Source organism: Chaetura pelagica, unplaced genomic scaffold (genome assembly GCF_000747805.2).
Source record: "Chaetura pelagica isolate M959 unplaced genomic scaffold, ChaPel_1.0 scaffold24, whole genome shotgun sequence".
NCBI lineage: Eukaryota > Metazoa > Chordata > Aves > Apodiformes > Apodidae > Chaetura > Chaetura pelagica.
Genome location: NW_009953077.1, coordinates 4,513,141 through 4,522,615, shown reverse-complemented (window position 1 = coordinate 4,522,615; position 9,475 = coordinate 4,513,141). Strand labels below are relative to the sequence as shown.

The window sequence follows — 9,475 nt, the reverse complement described above, 5'->3', positions numbered from 1 at the left end:
CTTTCCCTAGTGATGTCAGAGATGATACACTAATTCTTGCACCCCTTTAAACAGTTTCTTTGTGTTTTTTGTTGATTTTTATCTACTTGGAGGATACTCTTTTCAGCTATTTATGTATAAACTGTGGAAAGGCTTGTCATTCAGTACTTTCTTTGGCTTACTTACATTTCAAACACTGTAGAGAACAGCAAATACTTTGGATATCTTTGTGTGGGAGATCAGCAGAAATTGTTCAGATGCTGGTGTAAAGGTGTAAGGGTGAGTCAATAGCTAGTTCTATTTCTTGTGAGACTGTACTGATTTGGCAGTTGAGAATCAGCAGTGTCCTGGAGGGTACTGCATTGCCAAATGTTTCACTCAAGAAATAATGCTGACAGAATGCTTGACTGTTTATTAACTGGAGTTTTTAACCATTACTGAAGCTGAGTGTTAGTGTGTTTAATTATATTTTTCTTCCTTTCCTTTTGGCTTTTGTCTGTGGAGCATGCCAGTATATTTTAAGCACTAGTGGAAATACCTTCTATCTCAGAAGGTGGCCTTATGTAAAATAGATGGACAAAAAAGAAAAAATCTCAATATTCTATGCTTACAGGAATGCTTTGATATTTGTTTTTTATAATAAGGAGATACTCTAAGTGGGAAAACATGTTTGTTCTGATGTTATTGGGGTCTTGGTTTAAAATCTGCAGTTTTAACAACTGCCAGTCACAGGTCCATTACAAATATTTGCAGTGTTATTGTCACACACGTGTAACAAACATTTTTAAATTGAATAAGTTGGAATTAATGTTTTTGTTCTGGGATTTGTACCAGTTTTCTCTTAGCTTTTTATTTGCAACTCTGCTTCTCATTTTTTGGTAAACAAAAATGAGTTCAAAGTTTGCATGTTTTGCAGAACAAGTTAAAACAGGCTTTATTTATAATTTACATCCTACTTGTTTTTGATTTTGCTCTTTAACTACTGAATTTTAGTTTTCAATCCTGCTGTATTATGAGATGGCTGTCAGCTCAGTGCCAGAGTTTACAGCAAGTCTGCTTCACACTGCCTTTCAGAGGGTGAAGGAGCTTATCTTTAGCTTGCATTTGAATCATTTATTATTTTACCAGTATTCCTCCTGAGGCCATATGTGGTGCTGCATTTACTGTCAAGGCAGAAGAAATTACTTGTTTATGGAAGTCTTACTTTGATGGATCAGGCTCTTAACAGTATTTCTGGCTGTTCTGAAACCCAAACCATCTTGTCACAGAGTATCTGAATTGATCATACAGTGCATTTCCATTTGTTATTAGCTGTCTGGGAGAATCTTCCCTAAGCCAGAGAGATACTCTGCACTGCCTGCCTGCTTCGGTATCAGCAGGGCTGCCAACTATAACAACTTCTGCTTTTACTGGCATGTTGTCCTTGATCTGGCACTGAGGTGAAGGCTCCAGCCAAATGGTTCTAGGCAGTGGCACAAGTGATATTCTTTGGATCTTCCTCTTTAGGAAAAACTTTGTTCATCATGCCTAAACAGTAAAATCTGAACTTGAGCACATAAGAAAGGATAGTGATTTAGTCAGCAGTAACAGCTGTTGTTTTAAGTGTGGGGATCCCATGACCTCCCCTTTGTTTTTCCTTCTGTCTGCTCCAAAGTAGGAGCATCATAGATGGTTTGCATGCCTAAGAGCAGTGGCTCCTGCCTTCATTTCCCTTTTTTGTAATAGTAGGGAGAGGCATATAATATATCTGAGATACAAATGAGCATTATTCTTAATCATGTTGATACATCAGTGTCAGTTTGCATATACTGAAATAGCTGAAAGAACCATAAGGAATCATTACTTTTAGTAAGGATAAAATACTCATGTATAAGGGAATTCTGATTTTCATTTTCTCGCAGTTTTATATTTAAAATCAGGGGTTTAAATAAAAAGGATTGTATTATAATGCAGAACAGAGAAATAAAATTTGAAAGTCTGATTATTTTTAAATTATATTAATTTGGGTGATCAAGTTTTCTCAAAAAAATCCTGAACCTGAAACATAGATGATTTGAGTTTCTTTATTTTAGAAAAAAAAAAAAGTGTTTCTTTCCGAACTCTGCCAATTAACTGTTTTATATACACAAAGTTAAGACTTCCAGGATAGATTGGAGTTGTGCCAAAGATCTGTGTAACATAGTAGAAAAATGGAGCAATTCTCTATTTAAATTGCTAGGTTGTCTTTTGGAGGAATAAAATTTACTGAAGCCTGTCTGTGAAGCATACCTGAAACATTTCTGCAGTTGAGCAATTTTGAAATGTCTTTAATTTTTAAATTTACTTGAGAAATATGTAATTGGAAAACTGTTTAGAACACAGCCATTTTCTTTAGGGAACCACGGAAATGTTGCAGAACAAATGGTGGCATCGTGCCCAGGACCATTAATTACAAAATGCAGTAATCAAACTGGTCAGCAAATAATGATCTGTGTTCTGTATGTTAATGGAGTAATAGTGTGTGTTTTGCTTGTGTTTTTTTTCCCATAATACAACTTTGAAACCTGTCTTTTGGTAGAGTCTTTTGTAACATAATGAACTTGTATTGCAGGAACATCTTAAGAGAGACAAAGAATAGTTAGAGGCATTTCAGGTGACATATGTTGATCCAGCTCTACAGACCCTGTGATTTATTTTGATTTTTTTTTCTGTTACTGTCAAGTCTAAAGTAGTAGCACTACTGAGCCACTCCACATGTGTGAATGAGAATATTAATTTAGGGTACTGTGTGACACTACTAGAGAAGCTGGAAAAATAATGAAAGTATCAGGTTATATTCTTGAATTATGCTGGATGTGGATTTTCCTGTGAAGTATGTAAACAGCATTGAAAGAGCAGTTTAACTTTAATGCAGTGAAAATGCTTTGGGGAGAAAGTATTTTTTGAGTTCGGTGTTTAGCACACCAGTGTAAGGCACTGCTAAGGAAAATATTCATCTAACAGCACTTGGTACATCTTGTAATCAGTTTGAATTTCTTGATATTTATTGTGTAAGTTCTAATTTAGACACTTTGACTATTGTTAATTAGTGTGAATGTTATTTATTGCTATAACTTCTAATAAAGATATGATCATGTTTCTTCAAAGTGGAAACAAAAGCATTTAACTCTGCTTTAAAACTGATGTGAAAGGTTAATGTAATTTCTCTGTCATGCAGAAAATTACTTTGAAGTAATGATTTATGGGAGGATTTTTATTACATTTGCAGAAGAATATAGCCATTTAGTCATGGATAAGAAATTTCTACTGAATGTTCTAAGTTCTTTAGCATTTAAATCATGGTAAAAGGCACATACTAAAAGTATGAAATATATAGAGGCTTCCACACTTATTCAATACTTCTTCAGTTTCTTTCAGAGCAAAATGTTTTCATTTATTACCTCTCTGACAGGTAAATACTGCCAGTTAGTCTTGAATGCAGAGTCTTTCTCAAATTCTGCAGATAAATCTTTCTCAGATGGAGCCTGAATAACTTCCTCTTTTCTAATGTCTCAGAGGATCAATGGCTTCTGCTGGCAAAGACAGTGGTTCCAGCAGGAGGCATTTCGAATGACTGTAACAGAGAGGGCAACAGGAGGTTGAGTGTCTTCCTCTTTCAACCAGATTTACCCATAGTTCAGGCTTTGTGATTCCAGAACTTCTGGGGAGAAAAAGAATTGCACTTGCTGTAGATCAAGGTAGTTGGTTCCCCCTCTGGAAGACCATGCAATTCAGCAGATTTATTTTGGGATTAAAAGTACCATTGTATCTGTGGGGTTTTGTGCAAACAGGGGACATTACTCTACACAGGAAATGAAAGCTGATGATATGAGCAGGGAACACTTGAGTACCAATTTTACTTCCACTTAAAGCTCATTTACTGCTGAGACCTCATTTACAAGCACGAAAGGGCAGGTTGGGGATGTGACTGTCAAAGGCTGTGATAACCTTGAGATGGTAGAGCTCAGGATCCTGAGAGGAGAGTGCAGGGCAAGAAGCAGGATCACAACTCAGAACTTTGAGAGCAGACTCTGACCTCTTCAGAGTTCTGCTTGAAATAATCCCATAGGATGACCCTGGAAAGAAGAAACAGCTGAGCTTCTCAGATCCCTCAAGAATCACCTTGTCTGAGATCAAACAAAGACAGTCCATCCCGGCTAGCAGCAAGTCAAGCAAAGGAGGCTTGCATGGATTAGCAAGGAGCTGGAGAGGTCATGGAGACTTCATTTTTGGAGGTATTCAGAAGCTCTCTGCGTGTGGTCCTGAGCAACCTGTTCTGGGTGGCCCTGCTTAAAGCAGGGAGGTTTGACCAGATAACTACCTGAGGTCCCTGCTAGTCTCAGTCATTCTGTAGTTGCTTCTGCTGGCTATGGAAGAACCAGAGGTCCATGTAGGTGGTGCAGTGAGAGGGTAATAGTCTTAGATAAAAGCAGCACTTCAGCACTTGTGATGGTTCTGTCTTTTGTAGAGGGAATTGTATTTAACATGACTAGCAATGTGCTTCCACAGGTACTTTCAGTGTTGTCCAATTTGGACATGTTATCACAATTCTCATGCTATTTCCAGTTCTCCAGTCCCCAAACTCTACGGTCCTGCAATTGTGATAATTTATTCTTCATGTGAAAAAGGAGAATTATGCTTTTCAAGTTCAGAGAGGGTCTTGCAAATGTAACCTGTGAATACTCAACACAGAAGTCTTTAAACACTTCCCAGAAGCTAACAAGAATTACCAGCTCCACGAATCTGCTATACATATTTTTTTTCTCTAGTTGTTTTGCAGATCTTTCTCTTTCATATTTCTGTTTTAGATGTGCTCATCTTATTCAGAGAGATATTTGGGGCCACATGAGATTATAGGAATATATATAGGAGATTACAGGAATAAATAGGAAAAAAACCTCCTTGAAGAAGGACAGCAGAATGGTACTAACCTTTAATAAATATTTTTTTCTTCATAATATTATATGGAGAGCTCTCAATTGGAGATAGGTTGATTTCTTAAATACAGAAAATTGTGACACCAGCTTTAAATATTATCCACTGTCCTTCCTAGGCAGTAATAGAGATCTTAGCAAAGAAAACAGCCCATTTCAAGAACAAAGAGCTTTGATAACATGAAGACTTGTCCTCCTCTGTCTTACTACCATGAATGTTGCTATTGCTGTAATGTTACCTGGGATCCTCTCTGCATGTTTATAGCTATGAAAAGCCGTATGGTATTAATTTGGTTTGCAATAGATACAATGAAACACCAGGTTTTTGGACTTGTTTTTGGGTAGCTTTGATTTAAATACACCTTTTAAGGTTTGGAGCAGATCAAAGAATGGTTGGTTTCTGTTTGTCATAAAGGTTTTAATGTAACCACGTTTTTAAAAAGCTTTTTCTGTAGAAATGTGCAATCTGAGGAAGTTCTGAAATTATTTTAGAGGTAATCCAGTTGTTGCTTCACTGTGCAAAGCTTCTGGTAAAGCACATTAAATGCTCTTAAGTAGAGGAGGAGGTTAGCACAAGTTCTGCACAAATAAAATTTCTGGTACATTTCAGAGAAAAATAATGAGTGGTGAAAAGAGTTTGCATATATACTGCTAGTATAAGAATGTCCATAAATCAGTTTCTGTATAGTTTAAAACTTTATATCACAGGTTTCAGAATTCTTGTTTCTGCTTGGATTGTTGCCCAGAGTGTCAAGGATCCTTTTAATGAAGTTACTGGTGTAAATTCAACCTACCTTTAACTCTTAGATCAACGATTTAACTATTTGGAAGAAGCATACAGACATAGTACATCCAGAAAAAAAGCTACTGTACTAATTAAATGTGGTATATGGTGATTCAGATATTTCATTTAATCTAAGATAAAGGAAAAGCTTGTAACAACATCTCTGCCTATCCTGTAATGGCTTCATTTTGTTGTTCTTCTCTGCTTTTGCTTTCTTTATTGATGTTCCATCATTCTTCTTACCACTGAAGTTTTCCTGTTGTCATGTGTCAATATTTTAAACTATTTTAGACATTTTAATTGCCAAAGGAGTCTGAAGAATTTACTAGTAACAATGTGAGATGGTCTTTTTCTGTCACTGACTCTGCTCTGCTTTAATACACAATGCAAATTGAAATTCCCTCTGTGAATAAAATAGAATCCATTTAAAACAGATTTATGTTAGAGTAAATAATTTCTGTTTGAAGCTAAAAAATGTGAATATTCATAGGAGAGAATAAATGGTGTTCATGTTAATGCATTCTTACTAATAAATAGAGAACTTCAGGATAGAAGAATGGAAATAAAGCAAAACTGAGGTGCCCTCCTTTCTCAATCTGTTACGTGTTTGAAAGTTTAATGTTGTTCATTGGATGTTCAGTCATGTGCTGTTGAAGAGACATCAGCTCAACACCAGACTTTTTGAGAACAGTCCAGGATGGCAACACAACCTTTTGTTAATGTACTTTGTAGTTTTCATGGGGAGAAGTTGTAATTTTTTTAGTTCTTTTCTTCCTTGATATTACTTTCCTTGTTTGTTTTCTGTATTTTTAAACTGTTTATTAAAGTCCATTGTAGTTCTGTAATAAAACAGGACTAGATGTCTAGGCACACATGTAGAACACAACAATATGTGCAAGTATTAATTGTGTTCTCAAATTCCTTTGCTTTTTTGTTTGTGCCAGGCTTGTCCACATATCCCACATCAGTTTTGTTTAAGGTCCTTTCCCTATTCCTGAGACATCCTTGTATTGACCTGTACAGCCTGACCTTTACTCATCAACAGGCGCTTGATGAGAGCTGTCTAATTTGATAGGTAGTGTTTAAGGTTTGATTGGTAGTAGTATTAGAGCTTTTGGGTAAGATGGAACTGTAACCATTGCACAAATCTGTAAATTTGAACAAGTTTTACTATAAAATAATTTGCTTAATTAGAAAAAAGCAGACAAAACTGAAAGTAAAGGATGAGTTTTGTGTTGTTTCCAACTCTAATATTTCCTCTTGTGCTGATGATGCTTGCAGACTTTAATATCTAATTGAGACACCAAAATCCATAACAAGGAACCTGGGAAAAGCTACTCACTTGTTTTTATAAGGAGAGTAATTGTGTCCTTGTCCCCCATTATAGCCTAAGGCTATAGGAAGGGTCTTAAGGGAGTGCTTTTGAGAGAGAGAAAAACCTGACTTATTTCCAGAAGTGTTAAATGAAGTCATGGTAACAAAATTACTATAAATAGGTCATCTTCCATAATATACCAGTCTTTTATATATTTTTATATTACGGGGTGTTTATTTAGAGAAGAATGACAAAGGCAGCCTTAGTATTTCCAAGTCACCATGGGCATGAAACAGGGTGTGTGCGTTGCTGCCCTGGGGCACGAAGCGGTTTGAGAGTGGTTTCTGTTCCCTGGGGGCCTGTTGGAAGTGCGCGGGGCTCAGGCCGTGGCGGGACCAGGGGTCTCTGATGGGTGGGAGGCCGGTTCGGCCCGGTTCCACAAGGGGCCCGCGGCAGGACCCAGCTCAGCCCGAAGGAGGCTGGGGGCCTCAGAGAGAGCAGCGTTGAGATGAGGCGGTGACGGGGGAGCAGGGCAGAGGTGTGAGGAGGAGGGCGGAGCAGAGAGGAGCTGCTGTCTGATGACACCTCCCTCTGCCCCGAGGGAGGGTGGAGGTGTTGGGAATGAAGGAGGGGATTTGAGCCTCGCAACAGGGTGGGTGGGACAAAAGGTTTTAGGGAGTTTTGTCTTCTGTTTTTCAGCACCCAGCTCTATTTTAATGGGATAAATTAATTGAGTTTATTCCAAAAGTCAAGACTGTTTTGCTGGGGTGGTAATTGGAGTGACCTCCTTGCTTTTATTGCAACCTACAAATATTTCAATTTTATTCCCTCCCCATTCTGGCCTGTTGAAGAGAGGGGAGTGAGAGCACAGATGGGTGGGGGTCTGGCAGCCAGTAAAGGTCAACACCTCGACACCAAAACCATCTTTTCACTTTTGATCTCCATAGAATTAATATGGAGTCATTAAATTAAAAAATAATAATGAAAAAAGATTGCCAGAATTCTGCTTTTTTATGCGTGGCTGTACATATGAAGATTATTCAAGCAGTGATAAGTATTGCTTGTTAGTAGTAACAGATGAAACGCATCAAATTATTTTGTATCTAGGGAGAGTAAAGCAACAAGATGTGCTAAAGGACATACTTGTTTTTTTAAGAAGAGAGTCCTCAATTTGTTGAGGCTATACAGATTCTTTGTCCTTGACACACCATTAAAAAAATGTGTAAATACTTTTATATTCCAGATGAAAAACATTTGACAAATCTGCAAATATGCATAGTGGATATTCTGGATGGACTGATAACATGCTTATTGCTTGGTAGTTTGTGACAACTTACCTGCTGGCTTGATGTGCCATTTCTTTATTTAGCTACAAAAATGATAAAGTTTCAGGTTTGTTTATGGTGCTACTCTGACTGTAATTGTTGGAATGGCTCTAATGATTAAAATTAGTTTTTCTGGAAATGTGGTATCCAGGATCATCTGCTTCACTTAAAACTGTTTTCTTTGCATGGAGGTAGGAAACCTGATTAGCTTAGCTTAGTGTTTAAGGTTTGTTTTTTTTCTTGAAAGAGAGAAACCAGAAGAGAGTCATTAAAATATGTGCACCTCCTCCCTATTTCTATTCCAAAGGGAATTTAGTAGTCACTAGATCCAACTGCAACAGATTTTTTTAATTATTATTTTCTTTATTCTTGCTTCACATTGGCTGTTTTCTGCAGTATAAGACATGGCTGTGTAGATAAAAGCCAACTTGACACACAATACTCATCTAGCAGATTTTGGAGTAATTTTGGCACACTTCCCTATCTTATGAGTGCTTATAGGTGGCCTTGGTTGTTAGAACCAGATGATCCTTTTTGTGGATTCTTGTGTATTTATTTACTTCAGGAGAAAAAGGTATTTCCACTTCTGTCTATGTTTCAGGGGGGTTCTTTTGGAAAGGGTTATGGTGGTGTTTAGATTTCCCCCACCACTACCCAGTGGTGGTAGTGTGTGTTTTTTTTACTGGTAATGGTAACTTCTGTGGTAATATAAAAAACAATTTTTAGTAATTGGAATATTAAAACCATTAAAAGTGGTTTTCCATTGTGGTGAATCATTGTTAACTCTCTTTGAATTGTACCTGCTGACAGAAAACTAATTTTTCCACATCTCTGCTACTTTAAAACTTTGAAATTATTCTGTAACTGGCATAAGTGATCACTGCTGCACATAATGAATCCTCTTATTATAGCATTAGGTTCCATCAGAAAATGGACCCCTTGGCAGACTGAGCCTTAACTTGTGAAATAAAAAATTACTCTTTAAATAGTGTCAGTTAACACTACTTTTTGATATAAACATTTTAAAGCTTATACAAACTGTATTAATGTTACTCTAGGGTAATAACATGAAAATTTGGTAACTTATTAATCTGTTTCTCTCTTTCTTTCTTTTCTCACA

At 37.0% G+C, this 9,475-nt stretch overlaps 1 protein-coding gene across 1 annotated transcript in view; it reads left to right on the top strand.

The window, feature by feature from the left end:
• Window positions 1-9,475, top strand: part of DOCK3 (dedicator of cytokinesis 3) — a 169,673-nt gene that overhangs the window by 42,793 nt on the left and 117,405 nt on the right. The window lies entirely within an intron of this gene.